Source organism: Pipistrellus hanaki (assembly GCF_964339955.1).
Source record: "Pipistrellus hanaki genome assembly, chromosome: 3".
Taxonomy (NCBI): Eukaryota; Metazoa; Chordata; class Mammalia; order Chiroptera; family Vespertilionidae; genus Pipistrellus; species Pipistrellus hanaki.
The window spans coordinates 35566734-35593101 of record NC_140505.1 but is presented as its reverse complement, the minus strand read 5'-3'; the positions used below and the strand labels follow the sequence as shown (position 1 = coordinate 35593101).

Below are 26368 nucleotides of genomic sequence, written 5' to 3'. Positions count from 1 at the left end.
ATAGGTAAACTGAACATTATAAGTGCTAGTTATTTCTAAATTAATCTACATTTTTTACTAAATTCTAATAAATATATTATGTAATTTTTGTGGGAGGAATTGATAAAGGACTAAATGTACAAGGGTAGCCTAGAAAATTCTGAGGAAAATTGAACAGATATTAAAACATGATCTATACTAATAAAAGAAAAACCTTCAAATTTACCATCACTCCGCTACACCCACTAGCCAATCAGAGAGAGAGTATGCAAATTTACCAAACAAATATGAAAGTTAATTTGCATACACAGATGGGGAGTGAAGACTAAAGGCAGCATAGAAGGAAGAGGGAGGGAAAGCAAAAAGTGAGGTGGCGGGTGGGAAAGTGGGGGGAGAGTGCGGGGCAGTGGTGGCGGGAGGGAAGGCACAAGGCAGCAGCAGTGGAAGGGAAGGGATAGCACAGGATGGCTGCTGGAGGGAAATTGCAGGGGGCGAGAGGGATGGTTTTGGCAGGAGGGAAGCCTGCTAGAAGCCCTGTTCTTGCAGGAATCTTCCTGCAATGGGCCTTTAGTACCTTATAAAAGCAGATATAATTGGCACCACTCCATAAAATTTTGGAGTAGGAAGAGTCAGGTCTATGGAATAAATTCATTAGATATTAGGGACTAATTTGGGAGAATTTATTAATTTGTTGAAGAGGGTCTTGTTAATATTGACTTAGAAGGCAAAAGAAATGGATTGGATTCTAGGGTTGTATCCCACTAATCTACTGTGATTGGGGTAGTTCCAGAAAAGTTAAGAAATAAAACGAATGAGAGTGTTTGCTTTTAGTGACTAGAACTTCCTAAATGGAAAGGTGAGTTCTACTTCATTAGTTTAGTGAATAGCAGAAACAAAGAATTTGAGAATTTAGATTGCTGTATTCCTCATAGTGCATGTTAAATAACTTTAATTTTACAATATTTATCTACATTTTCAAATAAAAAGACTAGTATGTCTTTCCATAAGAAATAGCAAAATATTGTTATATTTGTGTCAGACCTGTAAGTTAGGGTTTTGATTATTTTTAAAATATATTTTATTCATTTTTGATAGAAAGGGAGAGGTAGAGAGAGGTACAAACATCAATGATGAGAGAGAATAATTGATTGGCTGCCTTCTGCACACCCCATTGGTCAAGCCTGCAACCCAGACATGTGCTTTGATGGGGAGTCAAACAGTGACCTCCAGGTTCATATGTTAACGCTAACCATTATGCCATACTGGCTGGGCAGGGTTTTGGTTTTTTTTAAATGGAATAAATTCATTTTGTACTTTAACTTTTGATTATTGAAGTTATAATATTTTATTGCTTAAATTGAACTTACAGTATTTTGTTGCTTTGTTGGTATACAATAACATTGGATTTAAATGAGAAATACCTGATATTTATTATATTAAAACCAAAACCCCAAATCAGGGAAATAGTCATTGTGATTCATATCTTAGCCAGGCAGCCTGCTGTTTGAAGTATGATTCTTAGTGAGTATTGTAGTCTTAGCTTTAGGATTCAGTAATGAGATTTAGTGGGGTTTTCTGTGAGCACCCTGGGATGATTGACAGTAAGGTGAGGGGAATCATCACTTAGCATGCCTACCCTTGATAATATTTCCCTGCTGTCTGGGGAGATACTGAGGACAAATAGGACTTGGTAATGTCTACGTAATTAGTGTATGTTGGTTCCAGCTGAACAAACTGGAGGGTAATGATCAGGTAAATGGAGATGGAATATATTAATGTAGGCTGAGGTATAAAAGACCTTAGGGAAAAACCTATCAACATTTTATGGGGTTGTTAGAATGTCTTTATATCTTTTTGTATTTATATATACATCTTTATATATATTTATTTAGTTATGTCTTCGTTAGAACCTTCAGTTTTATTCTAGATATGTGTAGAGATTAAAACAATTTAAAAGTAAAACTTTTTGTATTTATTTTCTCATTTACATGATTTGATTTTCAGGATATTTTTCGATTTGGAAAGAATTTCAAGTTCTTAATTTAAAAAAAATATATATTTTATTGATTTTTTACAGAGAGGAAGGGAGAGGGATAGAGAGCTAGAAACACTGATGGGAGAGAAACATCGATCCAGCTGCCTCTTGAACACCCCCTATTGGGGATATGCCAGCAACCAAGGTACATATCCTTGACTGGAATCGAACCTGGGACCCCTGAGTCCACAGGCTGGTGCTCTATCCACTGAGCCAAACCGGTCAGGGCTTAATTTTTAAAAAAATATTCCACAAAATCCATTAATGGACTTGTTTGCAGCTAATGTACTCATTGCTCCTCAAATGGGAATAAATAAGTAGGGTTGGCTTTGTAAAACTTTTTTTGGGGATAATAACTGAAAAATCAGACCTATGCACCTGTGTGTGTATATTTAAGGAACATTTTCTTAATGGTTTTTACTTGTACAGAATATTTTAAGATAGCCATCATGGTCCACATTCCCCAGTTGTTTTTAATTACATCAGAAACATTTTCAGTCATTAGATTGTAATAGGAAATCTATAGGATTCTTCATTCATTCTTGAAAAAAATACTAAGAGCTGTCATTGTTCAATATGCAGTTTCCTTACCAGCAACATAAAGTTCCATGGTAAAGCCTCTAATAGTGACTGTAATACTGCATTTAATGGAGAGGAAGGAATTGGTTTCATTAATGTGATTTTGGACTTTCGAGTTCTGGTAATTAGGTAATTACAGAGGTTTTAAATGGTGTACTTGCTTTAAAGCTTGCTGTTGCTTACTTTTCTCATAAAACTTAGCTTTTAGTAACCTTTTTTGGATTAAGAAGATTGTGAACCTACCTATCAAATTTTCGGTTAAAGAGAAGAAAGCATTTAAGATGTTTAGACATTTCTTTTTCTTCTATTCTTTTTTTGTTTTTACCTTTGGAAAAACATTTTGCAGAAACATTATGCTATATCAATTTAAAATGTTTTGATTATCTTTGGCTTGGCTAAATTACTCTCTACATTTTTGGGTAAAATGGAATAGGATAGGGTTCCTGGTAGGAATTTGTTCACATTAATATGGCTCATCAGGGACATTATATTTAATTGGAGATCCTGCAGAATAGTAGCAGGAGGCTGAAGAGAATTATTTAGCATTAGCAATGGCTCGTCTGGGAGTTGTGCACTAATCAAGGAACTTGAGTGTTAGCAGTGGGGATGATGGGAATTATGGCGATTATGACATGTAAGCATGTCTGTGTGTGAACTGGACAGGCAATGAGTTAATCAAGAAGTATATTAAATGGCTCCCATGCTGATTCATTATTATCTACCATAGTGCCTGTCAGGTTGTGTATTTAAAAAAATACAATTATTGCTGAATTCACTATGTGTAAATTCAGTTACTATTCTTCGCTTTTCAATAAAGTAACCTCAAATTACTAACACATATAAAAACAGAAAAATGTATAAACCCTGCTATGATGTGTGTATTAAAGTATAGTTTCTTTTTTTTAAACACTTTACAGTGAAACTTTACTTTTCAATTCATTAAAAAATTTTGCTTTGCCCTTTTATATATTTGCTGGAAATACTCCTTTGGCTTATTTTGTACTATGTGAAAAAGTTTGGGTTAAAAGACAAAATGTATATATTTATTTTTCCTGTTGAAAATATAATTACAATATTTCAGAAAGACATTAATATTTAACAAATGAAGCTACAAACAAATCAAAACATTACTCTTTTTCACCATCAAAATGCTCCAAAATGGGTGTGTGTGTGTGTGTGTGTGTGTGTGTGTGTGGTGATGGTGGAAATCTTTGCCCTAGTGGGTGGTCTCTTTGTGCCAGGTAAACCCATTCTGTGCTCAGCATGGTTAGAGCCACATGTCATGAAACTATCAGTTAGGATTGCTAGGAATGGACATATTTTTGGGAAATGGAACTAATAAATTGAATTCCTTTTTAGAAAATAAATTGAAATGCAGCATAAATCCATGAGCAAACTGGATTATATCTACAGGCAAATTTATAGAGTTACTGTACAGATGAACACACACAATTTCTTTTTTATTTATTATTGTAAGCACTGCCAAATTTAATAAAACTTTTTACCAAACTGTGACCTTCATGTATTAACTTAATTAAAGCAATGTTATGGGTACTACTCAATGTGTTAACCCGTGGGTGGTTGTTACTGAAATCCATTATCTATGGAGTCAGTATTAGTGGTCAGCCACATCACAAATAAAACTTGCAACCAAGACCTTCCCTTGGGTGCTGTGAGCTCAGCAGTTTAAATTGTCAAAACCCCTTAAAGCTTCTTAAAAGACTGATAGTTTTAGCCCCCTGGAGTTAAAGGTAAACCAGTCATTCCTGTCAGGAAGGACTCTGACTTTATTTAGCAGCAAGGCAAAAATTACATTTGGATAGGAAAAAAAGGATTTATAATAGTATCTTCATGTATGAGTTACTTTGTTCACATAGGTGTTCATGTACCTTCTTATTTAACTTTAATAAAAACATTCCAACCTCTTTCAATCTATGGAAAGTGACTTGTGAAAGATTTCCTTCATAAAATCCCAAGACCTTCTTAATATTTTTTAAATAATAATAACTTGTATGTGTGTTTTTTAAAGAATATTTTTATTAATTTCAGAGAGGAAGGGAGAGGGAGAAAGAGATAGAAATATCAATGATGAGAGAGAATCATCAATCGACTGCCTTCTGCACGCCCCCCATTAGGGATAGAGCTCGCAACCCGGGCAAGTGCCCTTGACCAGAATTGAACCTGAGACGCTTCAGTCCACAGGCCGATGCTCTATCCACTGAGCCAAACTAGCAAGGGTAGAACTGTGTTTTTATACTGAACATTTAATTTAAAAACAAAATCATGAAATATTATGAATATATCATTTTGTTTTTGTTGTGGGCCAGGTTCTATGTTAGTTGATGGAATTAAAGTAGTGATAATGAGCGATATGATTCCTATTCTCATGGCATTTACAGTCCAGTGGTAGAGACAGATATCAGAAAGCATATAAATAAGTAATTATAGTTGTGGTGTTATGTAGGAAATAAACTAGTTGCTGAGAAAGAATAATGGGTGACTCTCCATTAATAAGGTGCTCAAACGTAAGCTGAGACCTGATAGATGAGAATTAGCTCTTAGCTAGGTAGTCAGCTTGGCAGATGGGACAGCATGTGCAAAGGCCCTGAGCCAGTCCAGTGGTTGTTACTTAATCTGTGAATTAGCACTGCTTAGCTTGTCTAGCTCTCAATCTTTAGCTCTAGCCAGTGCATCAACCATACCTGGAAAACATTTGCTGCTGTTCTCAGTGGTTATAGTAGCAACTACTAAGAAGGACTAGCAAAAGGAGGAATCCAGTAAGCATCTTCAGGAAGATAAAAAGCTCTCTGAAGAAGGAAGATGGCAGTAGTGGATTTATATCTGATATACTCATTTTAGTTGGAGCCTATCCTAAGGAAGAGAGGCTCCAATTCAGATAAATACACCAGATATAAGTCCAGTATTGAAATCTTCAGCTATGTATGCATTCAATATGTTTATTAAAAAGCACAGTCCGAGAGTGGGGGTGGGGTCTGTTCAATGGAGAATATGTAGGCTTGGAAAAAAGGGCAGGACCCTTGTCATTCTATGTGAGAAACTGTTAAGTCCAGATAAAATAGCAAATAAATAGTTTTAAAATGTTTGTTTTTGTAAACAACTGCTTAGTGGCTTCCAAGTCTTCCAGTGAATTAATCATATATTAGTTTAGTTCCCAACTCTATAATGTATTCCCCAAATGGATATTAGATATCTTAGTACAAAAGAATTTATAATTAAATATAGCAAAGTAATTTCCGTGAACTATCCAATTAAGTGTTATAGATCCCTAGGCTATATGGATGAAACTCAGCTGGGATGTTCTACATAGGGGAGGGCTGTTTAAAAACTACAGAATCCTATTTGTGAAGAGTTTCATGTAAATTTTCTTAATAGAAAATTTCTCCACAATTTTTATTTTTATTTTTCCTCAATACATTTTTGGGTTCACAGCAAAATTGAGAGGAAGCTACAGAGACTTTTTTATTTACCTTCTGCTTCCACACATGCATGGTCTCCCATTATCAATATCCACTATTATTGTATATTTGTTGCAATTGATGAACTATATTGACACATATTACTCAAAGTCCATAGTTTTCATTAGTGTTGTACATTCTGTAGGTTGGATAAAAATATAATGACACAGTTATCCCATTCATCTATTGAAGGACATCTTGGTTGCTTCCAAGTTTCAGCAATGATAAATAAGGCTGTTTTAAACATCATTGTGCAGGCTTCTATGTGGACATGTGTTTTCAACTACTTCAGGAAAAACCAAGGAGTGTTCTTGCTGGATCATAGTGTAAGAGTATGTTTAGTTTTGTAAGAAACCACCAAACTGTCTTCAAAAGTGGCTATACTATTTTGTACTCCTACCAGCACTGAATGAGAGTTTCTGTTGCTTCACATCCTTGCTAGTGCTGTCACTGTTCTAGATTTTGTCCCTACTAATAGATGTGTAGTGTTATCTCATTTAAATTTGCATTGCCCCTGATCACATATGATGTGGGGCATCATTTCATATGCTTCTTTGCCACTTGTATGTCTGCATTGGTGATGTATCTGTTAAGGTCTTTGGCCTATTTTTTCTTATCGAGTTCTTTTTTATTTGGTGAATTTTAAGAGTTCTTTGTATATTTTGGAAAATAGTCCTTTATCAGATGTGCCTTTGCATATATTTTCTCCTAGGCTGTGGTTTGTTTTCTGAATTTCTTGATGTTGTCTTTCCCAAAGCAGAAGTTTAAAATTTTAATAACGTTCAGTTTATCAATGATTTCTGTCATGGATTGTGACTTTGATGTTGTATCTAAAAAGTCCTTTCCATACCCAAGGCCATCTAGGTTTTCTTCTGTTATCTTCTGTAGTTTAATAGTTTTTTGTGTGTATGTATGTTTTTTATTTATGTATATTTATTGATTTAGAGAGAGAAGGAGAGCAAGAGAAAGAGGTGGGGGAGGGAGGGAAAGAGGGAGGGAGAGAGAGAAAGAGAAAGATAGATGTGAGAGAGATACATCAATCTCTTGCCTCCCATGTTGAGTAGTGTTGAAAGGAATTTTGAGGGGTGAAATAGGCAAGTTTAGGAAATTTTAAAAAATTAAGGGATTTATGGAAAAAACACAGGGCTATAGAGTTGCAAAAGAGTATATTTCCATAAGACAAGGGAGCTGAGAGTAGCAAAAGGTACATACTTACAGAATAAAGGGAAGGAAACCCCTCATTCAAAGAAAGAGGAAGAAAAGTCTAGAGGGAATAGGAGAACAATAAGGGAAAAGAAGGAGGGAACTTGACATACTTCATGTGAGACTTGAGCTCAGGAGTTGCTATAGGACCAAATCGAAGGGGAATAGTGACCAATCTGAGGGGATAACGAGGCACGTATAAAAACTGCAGCCTTTATAAACTGCAGCCTTGGGAACTCTTTTCCCCTCTCCAGTTGGGAGTCAGAGCTGTGGGACTCTTTCCCTCTTCCCATGTGCGAGTCTGTGCTTGTTTCTCAATAAATTTCCACTTTTACTATACCACCTTTTGCCTGTGGTTTCATTCTTCGGCTCCATGGGACAAGAACCCGGGAACCGTCCTGCCCTGGGGAACATCCGAACTTCCAGTCGAAATTTCCCAATTCAGTGTCAATACTCCAGCTTTGCTCTCCTTTAATATTTGTAGCTCTTTTGTCTCTCTATATAAACTTTAGAATATGTTTGTTGATATTCACAAAATAATTTGTGGGACTTTGATTTATAGATCAAGATGGGAATATATTCCATGTTCAAGATATCTCTTGAAGATGGAATATCGATCCACTTATTTAGTTGATATTTGATTTTATTCATCAGAGTTTTGTAATTTTCCTCATATAGATCTTATATATATACTGTTATACTTATTTTTAGGTATGCTAATATAAATGATATTATGTTTTAAATTTCAAATTTTACTTGTTTATTGTTGGTATATAGGAAAACAACTCACATTTTGAAATATTATCTTGTATCCTGAAACTTTGCCATTAGATCCAGGATTTTTTTTTTTTTTTTTTTTTTTTTTTTTTTTGTCTTTTGTTTCAAATTTTCTACACAATCATGTCATCTGCAAACAAAATTGTCTTATATCCTGATTGATATATTTGAAAAAATCAAACCAGCCTTGAATGCCTGGGATAAATTCCACTTGTTTATGGTCTGTAATTCTTTTAATATATTGTTGTAGTCAACTTGCTGGTATCTTTGAGGATTTTTGCAGGTATGCTTCTAAGAGATATTGGTTGGTAGTTTTCTTGTAAAGTCTTTGTCTGGTTTTGGTATTAGGGAAATGGTGGCTTTATAAAATGAATTAGAAAGTATTCCTCTGCTTCTGTCTTCTGAGAGAGATTGTAGAGAATTGGTATAATTTTTTAATTAAATGTTTGGTAGAATTCACTAATGAAACCATGTGGGCCTGGTGCTGTGTTGGAAGGTTATTATTGATTTAATTTCTCAAGTAGATATAGATCTATTTCTCTTGGTGTGAATTTTGACAACTTGGGGTTTTCAAGGGCTTGGTTAATTTTGCCTGGCTTATTAAATTTGTGGGCATAGGGTTGTTTCTAGTATTCCATTATTTTCCTTTTAATGCCATGGGATCTGTAGTGATATCCCATCTTGCATTTCTGATATTAGTAATTTGTTTCCCGCTCTCTCTTTTTCTTAGTTAGCCTTGTGGAAGGCTTATAATTTTTTTTTTTTTTTTTTTTTTTTTTTTTTTTTTTTCAAGGAACCAGCTTTTGGTTTTATTGACTTTTTCTGTTGATCTCCTACTTTCAGTGTCATTGATTTCTGCTTTAATTCTTATGATTTCTTTGCTTACTTAGGATTTAATGTGCTCTTTTTTTTTTGTTTTAGTTTTTCAAGGTAGAAACTTAGATTTTTAGATCTTCTTTTCTAATATATTCATTCAGTGCTATAAAATTTCCTCTAAGCATTATTTTCACTACATCCCACAAATTTGTTGTGTTTTCATTTGAATTTAGTTAAAAATATTTTATAATTTCTCTTGAGAGTTTTTCTTTGACCCATGTGTTACTTGGAAGTTTGTTGTTTAATCTTTAATCTGTCTTTTGGTTTTCTAGTTATCTTTCTTATTGAGTTCTACTTTAATTCTGCTGTGCAGATATTCTATGATTTCTATTCTCTTAAATTTATTTAGGTATATTTTATGGCCCAAAATGTGAATGTTCAGTGTAAAAGAAAGTGTATATTGCAGTTGGGTAAAGAAGTAGTGTTTATATGTCAATTATATCCAATTGATTGATGGTATTGTTGAATTTAACTATGTCCTTCCTGATTTCTGCCTGCTGGATCTATCCATTGATAGATAGCTGTTGAGGTCCAGCTATGATCGTGGATCACTGTGTGTTTCTTTGCAATTTTATCAGTTTTTGCCTCATGTTATGCTCTGTTGTTAGGCACACACACATGGATTGTTATGTCTTCTGGAAGAATTGACTCCTTTATCATCATGTAATGCCATACTCTATCAACTATAAATTCCCTTGCTTTACAGTCTGCTCTGTCAGAAATTAATATAGCTACTTTTGCTGTATTTTTATTAGTGTTATCATGTATATTTTTCTCCATCTATTTACTTTTAATCTATATGTGTCTTTATATTTAAAGTGGGAGTCTTATAGATAACATGTAGTTAGGTCTTGTTTTTTGATCTGACTGCGACGATCTCTGCCTTTTAATTGGCGCATTTAGACTATTGACATTCAAAGTGATTATTGATATGGTTGGACTAATATTAACTGTATTTCTAACTTTTCTATTTGTTGCCCTTGTTCTTTGTTCCTATTTTAGTCTTCCACTCTTTTATTGGTTTTTGTGGTTTTGATTGAGCATATCATAAGATTCTATTTCTTTTCTTTCTTAGTTTTATCAGTTCCAACTCTCTAATCAAGCCTTCTTTCTGGAGACCAGCCCCCCATCCTGATGCTATCTAAGGATTCCCACCCACCAATCATTTTACTGCGAGACATAAAGACACTCTTATCACTTCTGAGATTCCAAGGTCTTAGCAGTTCTTGTGGCAGGAACTGGGTCAAAGATCAAATGTTAGAACAAAAGATGGTCTCAGCAGACCTATCTATTAGGAAATTAACAAGGATTTTAGTAGCTCTGTGTCAGAAACTGGGGGTAGAGACCAAATCTATATTTCTTCTTATATCACAAACAAAAACAATGGGGATATTTACCCTCCCTCTTGGGACTGCAGTTTCATGAATGGAGAAGAATGTTCCCTCTGAATGTTTTGGGTCCTACTGGCTTCCATTTTTGCCACCTAGTTGTTGTAGTCATAGAATTACTTCAGGGTTGGGGCACAAAGTAATTGAGCTTAAATACAAAACATAACAGCCTGGCTGGCATGGCTCAGCGGTTGAGTGTGGACTCATGCACCTGGAGATCACCAGTTTGATTACTGGTCAGGGCACATGCCTGAGTTGAACCCCAATAAGGGACATGCAGGAGGTAGTTGATCAGTGTTTCTCTCTCTCTCCCTTTCCCTTCCTCTCTCTGAAATCAATAAAAACAAACAAAGAAAAATAAATACAAAATAGGACACTCCTCCCCCTTTCCAAACCCAACAACCCTGGGGGATTCTGTAGTGTTGTGTTAGGAGCTCCCTTTTCTTTTTGAGTCAGAAATACAGGGCTTCTCTTGGAGTTCTCTTGTCAGCACCCCAATGCCTGGTACTCTGGATATTACGCTTTGTTGATTAGGCAAGGGGATCATGGAGGAAAGGAAAATCTTAAAACTTACTTCTGGTTTACAGTAAATTGAATTCTGTCCTCCCTTGATCTGCCTATTACTTTTTCTTAAGAGTTTGCAAATAGTTCATTCATGTATTCTCAGTTCAGATTTTCATAGTTGCATTCAGTGGACACACAGGATGAAATATGGTTATTTCATCATACCTGGAATTAAAATGGCCAGTGTGTTTCTTAAAACAACTATGGAAAGGAATTTAATGCAGCTGAATGAGTGTTTGTACTGTATGTATTATGCTATATATCCTATAATCATGGGAAAAGTTGGTTAGGCAACATTTGAGGAAAAGAAAAGAGGTTTTCATTGTTAAGAGAATTACTTGTTAAGCTTCCTCTGAGATTAGTGGGAGAGAAAGTTGAGTGTTTACAGCTAATTGCTTGAAATGGCTCAACTGCAGCAGCCTGCTGTAATGAAGGAGTATATAACATTTCTCCTATGAACGTTATTTTCTTTTCATAGAAGATAAACATTGAGAACCACTGACTTCCTGGTTAAAGTCCCAACTCTTTACTATGGCATTCAAAATTTCTTTCAACCTGATTCTTTCTACTCTATCATTCCCTTTCACCATTTTCTCTCATTAGTGTCTCCTTATCCACCTTAATTTCAAGCCATTTCACAGATTTTTGAATGGACCAGGGCCTTTCACAGTTCTACATTAAAAAAAATTCGTTGACTTTTAAAGGAATGGACAGGGAAAGAGAAACATTGTCGTGAGAATATAACATTGATCAGCTGCCTCTTGCAGGCCTCCTACTGGAGATGGATCTGGCAATCCAGGAATGTGCCCTGGCCAGGAATTGAACTAGTTACCTTTTGATGCACGGGATGATGCCCAGCCACCTGAGCTCCACTGGCCAGGGCGTCATTTTGAATGTGTTTTTTCTCTGTTGCTAATTCCCTTCTCATTTTCCCCATTTAATAGAAATCCAGTTTTACATTTCAATAACTGATTCTTTATGAAACCATATTCTATATTTGCAAGTTGTATATAATCTTCTTTATTACTTTTATTTGCATTTGGTATAGAATACCGTTATTTGTAGTGGACTAAACTCATGGAGGGAAGGGGATTGTGATTTGTCAGTCTCTTTATATCCCTATAGCAGAGTGCTTGTGATAAATAGAATGAGTCAAAAAAGGGAATGGGAAATGTTCAGGGTTTATTTAATGGTAAAGGGATATGGTGGGTACCACATAGAATATTTAAATTAGAAAAAGATAGTGGAAAGCAGAGACCAGTATGGCATAAACAGAATTAGGAACTCATGTTTTTAGGGAAAATGTTTTGATTACTTTGAGTGTGTAAGTAATACTCAGATATTTATTTTCTTGGTCTTTCTATTATATACAAATTTTGTTTTGCTTGGACAGCTTTTCTTTCTAGTTCTTTCTGTCCATAGAGCCAGCTGCCACTTCTATTAAAATAGGGTTTGTCTATCTTCTGTTGACCAGATGTTAAATATATTTATTTACTCTTCCACAAATAAAAGACATGCCAATGTCTTCTTTCCCAAGCCAGCCAGACATTGGATTTGGAGAAAGGTTAGGTTTTGAAATAAAAAACAAATAGTTACAGCGTCATTAAACTTTTTTCCCCCCTATAGAGTACCAGGAGTTTTCATGAGAGAGGAGCATTTGAGTGGTTGATTTTAATATTTATCTGAAGCTCTTAGTGAGAAACAAACCAATCATAAACTGTAAATCAAGGATTTTTATGACTTTTTTTTTTTTAATGATTCTAGGATTTATTAAGTCATACATGCAAAACATACTGCTAACTGCATTAGCAAAAGATCAGTGTAAAAACACTCCACAAGTCTGCAAATGTAATTTAAAAGATGTTGTTCTAGTGGTTGAAAGGTCCAATTTTGTATTCTTGCCAGTGGGTAAGCTGTACAGAACGTCGTTAGCACAAGGTTACAACCTCCCACCCAAAGGAACATGGCTAGGCAGAGCAACAGCAAGCGTGTCCACACAGGAAGACGGAGGGGCCCGCTGCGGCCAAGGTACAGTGCCGGGATCTGGCAAGATGGTGGTGGTAAGAAGGATCGTAGTCTGGCAAGATGGTAGTGGTAAGAAGGTTCGTAGTTTAAGAATATCTAAAATACTTACAAAACTGTAGAGATGCAGCGTGTGACTTTTATATCTAGTTACTAGAAAACTAAGGAAAGCACTTGATTAGCTTTGAATAAAAGAACGTGAAAACAGGAATGTACTTTTACAATCTACAAAAAAAATTAATGCATTATCAAGAAAGATTTTATACAAGGAGGCATATTGCTCATTGACAAGGGAGTCTATAAGAAAAGCACTAAGTTAGCAACTATGGGAATGACCAGTTCCAAGATGAATTAAATGCCCAGTTGTGGGAGGGATTACAATTTTAAGAAAAAGGAAAATATTAAGAAAACACTGATTAATATTAACTTTTCACCATCTACTGCATTTGACAGAAACATTGTCTTACCCGTAACACTTTTATTTTGTTTGTTATGCATAAAATGTAGTATAAATTAATCTCCACTTCATATTTTATCAAATACTGTCTTCATCCTTTGGTCACATCAAGTGTTCCTCAGACTCCACCCCAGTGTGCCCTCGAGAGCAGAATACTTCATCAGATGAACACTCGAAGAAGGGTTCTGTTCACTATCTCAGCAAAAGCTAATATAGAATTTTTATTTTATTTATTTTTTAAAAAATAAATTTTTAAATATTTTATTGGTTTTTTTACAGAGAGGAAAGGAGAGGGGTAGAGAGTTAGAAACATCAATGAGAGAGAAACATTGGTCAGCTGCCTCTTGCACACCCCCCACCGGCGATGTGCCAGCAACCAACGTACATGCCCTTGACCGGATCGAACAAGGGACCCTTCAGTCCACAGAGTGACGCTCTATCCACTGAGCCAAACAAGTTAGGGCAAAAGCTAATATAGAATTTTTAAAAATCTCACTAGGAAATAAAGAAGATCAATCCAAAGAGTTGAGTTGATATACAGTACAATGTTAGGGAAGGAACATGGGTTGATAAATTATGAATGGCAACATTTCGCAAAGGAGGCTGTGTGTGAAACTCATTGGCAAGTGGCTGCCTTTGCTAACTTCAGAAGCGAGTCTCCAAGACAAAGGTCTTTAAACAGTTCAGTGCTCAGTGCTCTTAGCACACCAGTGCAATTTAGTTCACAAGGAATTTTGGCAACTCTATCTGAGCAAGAATAGGGGCTTTTGAAAAATAAGACTTTAAGAAAACTTAGGGCTAAATTTTAATAGAATGTGAAAATTTGAATCCTTACACTTTTTGTTTAAATAAAACCTAAAAATTACTGATTTCCATATGGTTTTATGGAAAAGCTAATTTGTAACAAAAACTTGGTGTTGAGTGCGAAGGCTCCATTGTTTTTGAACAAAGCATACAAAGGTTCCCAGGCACCAAGGTGGCAGGGAGAGGCCCAGACATTTACAATAGCAGGCATTTTCTCTTCCTCTTCTTAAGGAAGGCTGACAGAGGATGGCTTGATAGCTTCATCAAACACTCTTGAGGCCTCGCTGTGTGAGAGCTGACCACTTGTAGGTATTTTACAGCACCGATCTTGGCCATGGCTGAACACTGTGGGTAGGGTTATGGGTGTCAGCTTCTCCTTCTGTTTCTCAGTCCTGTCTTTATCATCCCTAAGATAAGCTTGGAGCCCACCAGGATGACTGGAGTGTTGGGACAATGGTGTCTCGAACTTCAGGGTTCCACTTTGCACGAACATTCTCAAATGACTCAGGACTCACAAGAGAACAGCAAATTAAGAATACATTGGCAATCGGCTTGTCTTTGCCCCTGGAGGTTATATCCTTACCGTTTCTCCAACTGTCTGCGGATAGGAGAGGGTAGGTAATCTGTCATAATCTTCTTGTCCAGCAGTATCCCATAAGCCCAGATTCATCTATTTTCCATCTCCCATAACATTGGCAGAATAGTTGTCTAAGACAGTGGGGATATGTTCTCCAGGAAATACATTGGTGGTATAACTGATCAGTAGCTAAGTTTTCCTATAGCTCCGTCTCCCACCACAACACACTTGATGGCCTGTGTCTGGGCTGCTCTGGGGGCGGCAACAGCGGCAGCTGGGGACTGAGGAGGGAAGCAGTGGGCTCGGGGCGCAGTGGGCGGGCGCACACCTGGCAGCAGGTGCCGGGGTGTGGGGTACGGGGCCGCTGTCCACAGCTCTCGCCCTCCAGTGAGAAGCCAAAGCCCAGCAGCAGCCTCTACCCAGAGCTCTTTATGACTTTTGTGAACCCAGGAGCAATACTGGATAATTTGGGAAGTAGAATCTGGATTAGAAAGCCAGCTTTTGGAGTTCCTCTGAATGCCTTGATAGGTAGAAGAGGTACTACGAGAAAGATACCCAGCATTGAAATGCATGACTAGAGTAATGGTAACATGTGCATTTATGGTTGTAGTAAGTTAAGAATTGTATTCTCACTTTCACATTACCCCCACCACCTTTTTTTTTTTTTTTTCTCTCAGGAGTGAAGATATTTTTTCCCCCCATTGATTTTAGTGTGGAAGGGAGGGGGAGAGAGAGAGATAGGTGACAGAGATAATATCGATTGGTTGCCTCCCACATGTGCCCACCTGGGGCAGGGATTGGACCTGCAACCAGGTAAGTGCCCTTGACTGGGAATTGAACCCAAGACCCTCTGATGTGCAGGCTGATGCTCTGACCACAGAGCCCCACCAGTCAGGGCTCACATACCCATTTGTAAATCAGATTAGATTCTCAATTAGGATTTGTTGATGTCTTTCATGACATCCTAAACTAACTGTTTGGTTTTAGAAAACTATATTATTTTTCTTTACAATTTTTGATTTTTTTAATTAAAATAAAATACTCATGCTATCTTTTCCTGGTAAGAAATGCAAACTTTAAAAAAGTCCTTACTTCTAATTCAGGCTGGTGGGACTTCACTTTCTGTCCCAAATTTTCAAGGAAGAGAAACATTTATAACAACAACAACAAAAAATAGCAAACCAATATTCTGATGGAAAGTGGAGGTGGGATTATGGTCCTAGAAACTGAGGAATTTCTTAAAGATAGATAGCCAATGGGATCATTCAATAGAAAGCCCCAGTCTAAAACATGGTTGCAAAAGGTGGGAGACCCTCCAGGAGAGAAAAATCTAGAGCAGGAAGAGGCCCTGGGGCAATTGACAAGATGTCTGGTTAGGAAACCTCATTTTGATCATTCAGCCAGGTGTCCTCCCTGAAAAGTGTCCATCAGCAGAGGGAATGAATGGTTGGGAAACTGATAGAGTCATATCTGGGCATTCTTTGGTAGTTATAAAGAACTAGAGGCCTGGAGCACGAAATTCATGCTGGGGGTGTGTGTGTCCCTCAGCCTGACCTGCATTGTCTCCAATCTGGAAGCCCTCAGGGGATGTCCTACTGACAATTAAGGCCCGCTCCTTGTTGTTCTCTGCTTTCTGCGGGGCCTGCCTGCTCCACACCAGTGACTGCCAAGCAGGCCGTGGTGGGAACTGCCTGCAGCCGCAGTTGCCTGCTCCCTGTTTGCTGGGTGAAGGCCAAGCAGGCCATGCTGGGAGCTGCCTCCTCCCTGATGTCAGTCTCCATGAAGGTGATGAAGTTAATTTGTATACTCATTCCTGATTGGCTGGTGGTCATTGCAAAGTGACAATTTGAATATTTCTCTTTTATTAGTGTAGATTAGTGTAGATGAGGTAGATCTCTACATATTGACAGAGAACATCTCTAAGACATACTATATATTGATACAAGATTTAAGGCGACCATGTAGAATGACATATAGCATAATAATGCTATTAATGGTTTTAAAATACCACACTAAAAGATTTCATATTTTTATGGTCACATACTTTAAATAAAAGCATAGACCAGGAGTTCTTAACAGTGGCACTCTTGACCTTCCCCTCTCCCCCACTAATTTTGCCATACAAAAGTAATCATGAATGAATGTGTCATAGCGCTACACATTTAGTTTTACAAAATGAAATTGGAGCAAATATAATAATATACTGACATAAAAAATCAATTTTCTATGGATAAAATTGCTCTTGAGACTTTAGACTCTTTATATAAAATAGAAGGATTCTTTTCTTTTTTCTTCTTAGAAATAGGATTTTATCTGCTTGTTTGAAAATTAATTTCTTCCAGTTCTTCAAATCTAGATTGATGCAAATGGCAATCCTTTCTTTAACTTTTCAGTCTGTAAAGATAATTTATGTTTGTTGGTAAAGCTAGAGAATTTGGTTAGGTTTGCTGCATACTGAAGTCTGGTCAAATTGTGTGAGTCACTGCTGTTCTCAGGCAAGAACACATTTAATCTTTATTTTGTCATCCTCCAGTGTTCTATCCAGTGTTTGCATTGAAGGATATTACAAGGAAAACTCAGATATTCATGGTTATTATAAATAATGCCCACATAACTACAGATCTTGTTGAAGTGATAGATTTTAAGTAATCTCCCAGCATGAAAACAACTTTAAAGTTGCTGTGTTCCCTATCTTTCTCAGTTTGTACTAGTTTAGAAGGTATTTAAAAACTTTGACTCGGATCTGGGCTAACCTACTTTTTTAACACTAAGATTCAATTTATTTCAGAAGGATAGGGACCAAGCACAGTGTCTTTTCAGCATATCTTAGGCATCTGATGGATTAATAGAAAATTTTCCACAAATTCAGAGTTTTAAAATTCTGGTATAATTTTTTTTTTTTTTTTTTAAATGAAAACAGCACTGTTTTTTATTTTTACACCACTGAATTGAAAGAATAAAAAAAGAACTACAGTTGGTATGAAGTATTAGGCAGACAATCTATACAGATTGGGAATACTACTTTTGCCATCTTCTGCAACTGCTTGCTTCTGCTTTTTCATTCACTGACATTTCATCCCTGTCAGCTACTGTGTCTTCTGATGTAGACTGGACATGGCCCTCTTACTGTCCTCCAGTGTAGGTGGGAGTGCTGTACTTTAAAAGGATAGATTTAAACTGCATCAGAGGTGCATCTGTATGGACACCCATTGGGTCAAAATGAGTTCGGCTCCCTCTAAAGCCTGCTTGAGAAAGATAGCACAGAAAGTTTTTTAATTTTGGCATATTCATCCCTTTAATGCTGTGTCTGTGGGTGTTGTAATAAAAGGAAGGATGTTCAGTACTGGAATCAGTCTTTTGTTTCTTGGCTAAATTTGTGATTTTTTTCAGTACATTTTCTTTTTCCTTGTGCAATGTAATTATCTTTTGTGGTATCATCTGTAGTTTTAATAGATATATCACATTCTTGCTTGGTGAGATTTGAAGGTGAATGAACTGAAAACTGACTTTGAGGATTACACCCTGACTCAAAGATTAATGTCTTTATTAGGGGCTGAATGTCATCTAAACCATGGTGAAGAGATTCAAATAGCATTCTTTTGAGAAATCCAGTATTGAAGAGGGAGCTTGACCATAGAGGTCCAAGTTCTATTGCTGTTTTTCCAGGCATGCTTCCATGACAGTTACAAGGCAGCTGTCTATACGGTTTTCTTCTACCATATTACCATCCTTCTGAAAAATTCTCTCTTCACACCACTGACAATGTATCAGATACTGTATCTTCTTGGCTGTTTCATCTGCAGAAGTAGGCTCCCTCAAAACTCTCACAACCACCAAGACAAAATGTTCCAGAGCCACTGCAAATAATACTTCTATGCCTTTGTTACATTCAGCTGCAGTTCATAGGCTTTTACAGCTCCTCTGCTTTTCCTTCTGGTTTTCTCTTTCCTTCTCGTTGTAGAATTTCCAGTTAGTTGACTTTCCTGTAGTTCTGGGTAATGTCCATTTTGTATTTTAGTTGTATTTTATTGAAATTGTTGTGTGAGGCTGCAGTTAGGTGTTACCTATGCCGCCATCTTGGATTCTCTCATAATTTTTAATCTATATCCAAGCATTTAAATTCATTTTTAAGATGTCAATAAGGATGACTTTTTTTTGTCCTGTTAAGTTGAAAAACACACCTTGATACAAGTAATATTCTTCTCTTTATTTAAAGAATAAAAGTGTTCAAAATATAAAACTAAATGCTTGAGGAAGAAACTAATAATTTTTAAAAACTTGGAAACTTTCCTATTGGAAAAGTTTATGAAGACTGTTTTACTTCTAATTTTAGTATTTAAATTGCCTTTCTTTTTGAAACTATATCCAGTAATATCTTATTTAATTGATCAGTTTACTTTAGTTTAAACTGTTCATGATTGTTATATATATTTGAACTATATAAAAAGGAATTTATATTTTTCAAGATGTTGAACTTTTTGAAACATAATACCTCTAGTCAGCTTAGTCAAGTTAAGTCATCCTTCAGAAAAGCATCTGTAGTGCTTGAATAGCTTGTTTTGTATTAAGATAAAGACATCACCTCACACATTTAGTACAACAATAACAGCAAAATTGAAATTGAGTTTCAAAAGTTTAAAAACTATCCTTTCCTAGTTGACTCATTCATAGCTTCTTAGGAGCTGAAGCAGCAGATGATTCTAGTTTTTCATATCAAATGGCTTTGGCCATCATTTTGCCAGTACTGACCCTGGACTAGAATGTGGGATTGTTGAGCTTCTAATATACTTTTCTCCCCTAAGTAAGGTTTGTTTCTGAGAAATAGAAGAAAGGAAACCAACCAACTCTTTCTTTACAAAGAAAGGTGTGTGTTTTGCCTTTCTTTGTATTATAAATTCCATAGGCAGTCTTGACCTGCTTTTGATATTTAATTTATTTGAACATCAATATACTGGTTTATTCAGCCAGTATATTTATCTCCTAAAACATCTTAGGTTTTGAGCTACCTTCTCAGTATGATTACAAAGAATTTGTGATAACATAGGAAAAAATGTCTATTATGATGTTAAAAAACAAGAGGATGCAGAATTATATATGCAGTATGGTTACAAAAGTATATTTAGAGAAAAGACTGGGAATATATGTCAAATGCAACTAGGGTTCTCTTTTTACTTTTTGATGCATATTCATTGTAGAAATTTTGGACATATAAATATAAACATGTGTGTATATATATCTTTTCATTTCTTTCCCCCCCCCACCCCCCCGTACAACCCTCATTTCCCATATGTACATATGTATTGCTGAGAGGAGAAGGTTTAATATTGTGCAGTTAGACTTTTACCACACAGACAATAGCTAGACAATGAAAATTATTAAATAAATCTCCATTCACTTGTACATTTAAGCTTTTAGCACATGACACTGTGCTGAAGGAGATTAATAAAAAGAATTTTAAGACACAACTTCTGTCTAGCAGGACCTTATCATATCAAGAAGAACGTGTAAATTATAACAGACATATAATCTTTTTTTTATTTAACAAATCTTCATTGTTCAGATTATTACAGTTGTTTCTCCTCCCCCCCCCCCCCCCCCATAGCTCCCCTCCACCCGGTTCCCACCCCCCTTCTGCCCTTACCTCACCCCCACTGTCCTCATCCATAGGTGTATGATTTTTGTTCAGTCTCTTCCTGCACCCCCATATCCCTTTCCCCCTGAGAATTATCAGTCCACTCCCTTTCTTTGCCCCTGATTCTATTATATTCACCAGTTTATTCTGTTCCTCAGATTTTTAATTCACTTAATTTTTAAGTTCACTTGTTGATAGATACGTATTTGTTGTTCATAATTTTTATCTTTACTTTTTTCTTCTTCCTCTTCTTAAAGAATACCTTTCAGCATTTCATATAATACTGGTTTGGTGGTGATGAACTTCTTTAGTTTTTTCTTATCTGTGAATCTGACCTTCCATTCTGAATGATAGCTTTGCTGGGTAGAGTATTCTTGGTTGTAGTTGCTTGCTATTCATCACTGAATATTTCTTGCCGCTCCTGTCTGGCCTGCATAGTTTCTGTTGAGAAATCAGCTGACAATCATATGGATGCTCCCTTGTAGGTAACTAACTGTTTTTCTCTTGCTGCTTTTAATATTTTCTCTTTATCTTTTGCTCTTGGCATTTTAATTATGACGTGTCTTGGTGTGGTCCTCTTTGGATTTCTTTTGTTTGGGTTTCTGTGCCCTTCCTGGACTTGTAAGTCTATATCTTTCACCAGATGGGTGAAGTTTTCAGTCATTATTTCTTCAAATAGGTTTTCATTATTTTGCTCTCTCTCTTCTTCTGGCACACTCATAATTCTGATCTTGGTACGCTTGAGTTATCCCAGAGGCTTCTTATACTATCTTCAACTTTTTGGATTCTTTTTGTTTGTCTGATTTTTTTTTTTTTTTCTTTTTTCTTTTTTGTTTTTCAAATCTTTGACTTGATTCTTGCGTTTCTCTAGTCTGCTGTTAGGTCTCTGTATAATATTTTTTTTAATTTCAGTCAGAGTATTTTTAATTTCTAGTTGGTTTTTTTTCTTATCCTCAGGGGTCTCACTCAATTTATCATCCTTTTCTATGAAATTCTTGAAAAACCTTATAACCATGGTTTTGAATTCTATATTCAGTTGTTTCCCCCCCCGCCCCCCCCCCCCCCTTTCCATTTCTTTTGTTTGTGACCTGTTACTCCGTCTCCACATTTTCACTGCTTTCCTGTATTGGTAGGGTGGCTTTGTGTGGTAGGTGTCCTTTATGGCCCAGTGGGTCGGTCTCACCAGTTACCTGAGGTGGACATTCTTGGTGCACCCCTTTGTGGACTGTGTGTACAGCCTTGTTGTAGTTAAGTCTTGATTGCTGTTGGTATCACTAGGAAGAATTGATCTCCAGGCAAATTGGCTGTGAGAATCAGCTGTATCTACGCTGGGAGACCTGTGCTGGATACTGCCTTATAGGACCAGACTTGCAAAATCCAAAAGGCTCTGTGCTCAGCTTGGATGCAGCAGAGTATCAGGGCTGAGCAGACAGTCTTGGCTTCCTGTCAGCCCTGCCCTTGTGTGCGCCTCCAGATTTCTGCCTTCTGTGGCACTCCTGAGTTTCCACCTGACAGTCCTGATCCCCTCCGTAAGAGTGTGGATCCACGGGGTTTTGCCTGGAACTGGGATTCAGTGCAGTCGGAACTGGGGTTTAGTACAGTCAGGAGCTTCTGACTCCCTTCCGCTAAGGAAAGCTACCGTGTTTCCCCGAAAATAAAACATCCTCCAAAAATAAGACCTACTTACAGGTTTCCTTCTGAGTGAAATATAAGGCATACCCCCGAAAATAAGGACCCCCTAGGCTCTGTCTCAGAATGAAAATTAATTTACCGTAAACTGGTTGCTAGGGCCTCCCCGACTGGCATCTAGCAACCAGTGATGTTACGCAGAGTCCTGACATCACTGCTGTGAGGAGGTGGAGCGGAGGTCGGAGCTGTGAGCGCGGGGCGGGAGAGAGGAGGAGACTTTCACAGATGCGTGTAGAACAGGATTAGAGCGGATGGGACGTGGCAAAGGTGGTGAGTGCTGGTCTGTCTCTGGTGACACTACCTGATGCTCGCGGCAGCCCTCATGATGACTGAAGATTCTCAGTCAGTGGCAGACGCTGCTCCAGCCCAGATCCAGGCCCCAGCAAGCCCAGTGAGAGTCCCCAGGCAGGCCCCAGGGGGTAAATGTCTGATAAAGGGGTAGGGGGGATGTCTGGTGAAGGTGTTCAGTGGCACAGGGGTGGGGGGAGGGGGATCACTTAAAATGACACAGGAGGATCAGAGGGGGCAATCAAAATGACACAGGAGGATCAAAAGGGGTTACTAAAATGGTAATCCCCCCTCTGATTCTCCTGTGCCATTTTGATTCCCCCCTCTGATCCCCACTGTGTCATTTTAAGTGATCCTCCTCCCCCCACCTTGATACCCCAATTCCTTTTTTTACCCCTAGAAATGAGCTCAAAAAGAAAAAGTTACTCCGTGGAGTACAAGAAAGGAATTGTGGAAGACTTTTGGGGCCAAAATCTTACTGCTTTCTGCAAAGAGATGTTGAATATTCGATTGGTCCGAAAATGGCGAGCAGAGTATGGTAATGTCATTGAACAAGTGGACAAGGGAAATGCTAAAAAGCACAAGTGTGGATCAGGTCGGCAACCATTATTTTCTGAGCTGGAAGACCTGATCTGTGAATGGGTTGTTGACAGGAGAGCAAGGCTTTGGTTGTGAATAGGGCTCAGATTTAAGAATTTGCCCTTGCAATGGCACCACAGTTTGACGTAGCCCCCAAAGACTTGAAAGCATCACAACAATGGCTGGATAATTTCCTTCAGCTAAGTGAACTGTCTCTAAGAAGATCTACAATAGTGTTTAGGTTGGAAGATACTCAAGTTATTAAGTGAGCACTTGCATTCAAGTCCTTTATTGATGATGCTGACTTCTCTAAATACAATCTTTCCAACATGATTGCTATGGATGAAACTGCAGTGTTTATGGGCCAATCATCTCAAACAACAATTGGACAGCGGGGTGCCTCCTTAGTGTACATTCCCTCCACTGCTTACGAAAGTGCACGTTTCCTGTATTTTGGCAATTCGTCTGGATGGCATTAAAACCCCACCTTTTTTTTTTTTTTTTTAAATATATTTTATTGATATTTTTTTACAGAGAGGAAGGGAGAGAGATAGAGAGCTAGAAATGTCGATGAGAGAGAAACATCGACCAGCTGCCTCTTGCACGCCCACTACTGGGGATGTGCCCACAACCAGTGTACATGCCCTTGACCGGAATCGAACCTGGGACCTTTCAGTCCGCAGACTGACGCTCTACCACTGAGCCAAACCGGCTTCGGCTAGAAACCCCACCTTTAATCATTTCTAAGGGCAAGAAGGAAAAGATTGAATGTGTTTTGGGCGTTTTTATTCTTGAAACTGAAAAAGCCTGGGCCACACAAGCAGTTATAAGGAAGTGGGTTGATTTAATGCTGCCACTGGTTATGCGAGGGAGCCAAAGAGGTCTGCTAGTCTGGGATGCAGCCAGCATTCATCGCGCTAAAGACATGAAGACATTTTTCATGAAAGAAAAATAGATCAGATAATGATTCCTGCAGGAATGACGGCCTATCTCCAGACTTTTGATATTGCAATAAACAAGCCATTCAAAGACAATTTGGGCATGGAAATTAATGACTACATTGAAAATAGAATGGAGAGAAATCAGCGTGGAAATTTTGTGGAACCTAAACTGCAAGAAGTTGTGACTTGGGTGAAGAATTCATGGGAGAAAATCACTGACAGTTGCATTGCAAATGCACTGCGAGCAGGCTACCTTGACAAGAAGTACTCATTTAAAGACAGTGCTATTGCTAAACATGAGAGATTTGGTCCACTGATTCTGAAAGAAATGGAGTCACAAGAAATTCACCAGGAAATTCAGGAATTGGATTGTTATGATGATGTTCCAGAAGATGATGATATGATTGTCATTGAATAAATGAGTAAATTCTTGATACTGTAGGATTCACAGTTTGTCTGGTTTGTGTAGACAACTACCGTACTACCGTACCGTATAGAGGTAATAAATTTCCTTTATTTTCATCTAACAATAAATGTGTACCGTATTCTTCTTCATGGAAAAATAAGACATCCCCTGAAAATAAGACCTAGCGCATCTTTGGGAGCAAAAATTAATATAAGACACTGTCTTATTTTCGGGGAAACAGAGTAGCAGCAACTCTGCAGTCAGTCTTCTCAGCACACACTCGCGCCAGTGCATGCCTCCAGACCCCTGCCCCCTGCAGCTATTCCGAGTCTCCGTGTGCCTTTCTCTTGCCTGACAGTCCAGACTCCCCCCGTATGAGCCTGGGTCCATAGGGTTTCGCCTGGAACTGGGGTTCAGTGCAGTTGGAACTGGGGTTCAGTGCAGTCAGGGGCTTCCTTCTACCTCCTGCCAGAGAAAGCCACCCAGGCACTCAGCCGCCCTTCCTCTCTGCATGCTTGTCTCTGTACCTGAGCCCTTTGCAGCTCCTCTTAGTCTCCGTGAGCTTTTCTCGTTCCTTCTAATTGTAGAACTTCCACTCAGCCATCTTTCTTGTGGTTCTGGATGATGTCTGTTCTGTCTTTTAGTTGTAGTTTTGAAATTGTGCGAGGCAGCAGTTTAGGTGCTTCCCTATGCCGCCATTTTGGTTTCTCCCAGACATAAAATCTTTAAAGCAGTCTAAATAACATTGCTGGGCAGGATATAATTAAATGGCCAAAATTTGTGCTAAGTTCTGTTGAAATTCACATTAATGGAGATGAAGAAGCTGAAATACTTGGGAAAGACCTAGTAGTAGCAATGAAGCTTTAAGTGCATCTTTAATAATAGGTAAAATAGGAGGGAAATAAAATATATATAGAATAAGTATGGATTTAACCTTAAACACTTTATCCCCACCTGGTTAATGCATTCTTTTAAAAATATATATTTTTATTGAATTTATTGGGGTGACGTTGGTTAGTAAAATTACATAGGTTTCAGGTGTACTATTCTATAATACAGTGTTTCCCAAACTTTTGACATATGTGTACCCCTTCTATAATTTTTGTAATGCTGAGTAACCCTCATACTCATGAGAACGTAGAATTAGGCTCACCTAAGCATGGTGCAGTGCATATCCTCACCAAACTCCGGTGCAATGCATAACCCCACCAAACTCTTCCCGTACCCCTGGGGGTACGCGTACCACACTTTGGGAAACACTGGAGTATCATCTATATATTTATTGTGTGTTCATCACCCAAAGTTAAGTATCCTTCCATCACCATTTATCCCTCCTAAAGGGGGGATATTTCTATTTTCCTGCACCACCTTGTTCCGTAGTAATCACCAAACTGTTGTCTGTGTCTATGAGGTGTTTTTGTTTGTTTTTTTGCTTAATTACTTCCCCTTTTTCACTCAAAACTGCCCCTCCCCCCAAAACACACACACACACACACACACACACACACACACACAGAAGAAAAAAACACAAAACTCCCACCCCTCTGAGAGTGGTCAGCCTGTTCTCTGCATCTGTGAATATGTTTCTTTTTGGTTTGTTAGTTTATTTTATACTTTAGATTGCATATATGAGTGAAATCATATGGTACTTGGGTGGTTTTTTTTCTGCATGCTGATCTATTCCATTGATCTATGTGTCTGCTTTTATGCCAGTACCATGCTGTTTTGATTACTATGACCTTGAGTATAGTTCGATATCGGTTGGTATGAATCCTTCAACTTTGTTCTTCTTTCACGGGATTGCTGTGGCTATTCAGGTTCTTTTGTGGTTCCATATACATTTTTGGAATATTTTTTTCAAATGACATATTTTTTAATATGTCATTGTTATCTTGATAGGAATCACATTGAATCTTTAGATTGCTTTTAATGGTGTTAATTTTTTCTATGAACAAATTATATGCTTACACTTACTTGTATCTTCTTTAACACATCTTTGGTTAAATTTATCCCAAGGTGTTTTTTTGTTTTTTTAATGCAATTATAAATGGGACTGTTTTCTTGGTTTCCTTTTCTGATTCTTCGTTATTGGTATA

At 37.5% G+C, this 26368-nt stretch overlaps 1 protein-coding gene and 2 pseudogenes across 3 annotated transcripts in view; 1 reads left to right on the top strand and 2 right to left on the bottom strand.

Annotated features, from left to right (window-relative positions):
- Window positions 1–26368, top strand: part of PCCA (propionyl-CoA carboxylase subunit alpha) — a 348368-nt gene that overhangs the window by 34484 nt on the left and 287516 nt on the right. The gene's annotated exons all lie outside the window — the stretch shown is intronic.
- On the bottom strand, window positions 14356–15309 carry LOC311618554 (ras-related C3 botulinum toxin substrate 1-like; annotated as a pseudogene). Its single transcript has one exon. The product of its transcript is annotated as a ras-related C3 botulinum toxin substrate 1-like (transcript).
- On the bottom strand, window positions 17646–21572 carry LOC311618553 (TRMT1-like protein; annotated as a pseudogene). Its single transcript has 2 exons — window positions 21560–21572; window positions 17646–18630 (listed from the first exon to the last, which is right to left on the bottom strand). The product of its transcript is annotated as a TRMT1-like protein (transcript).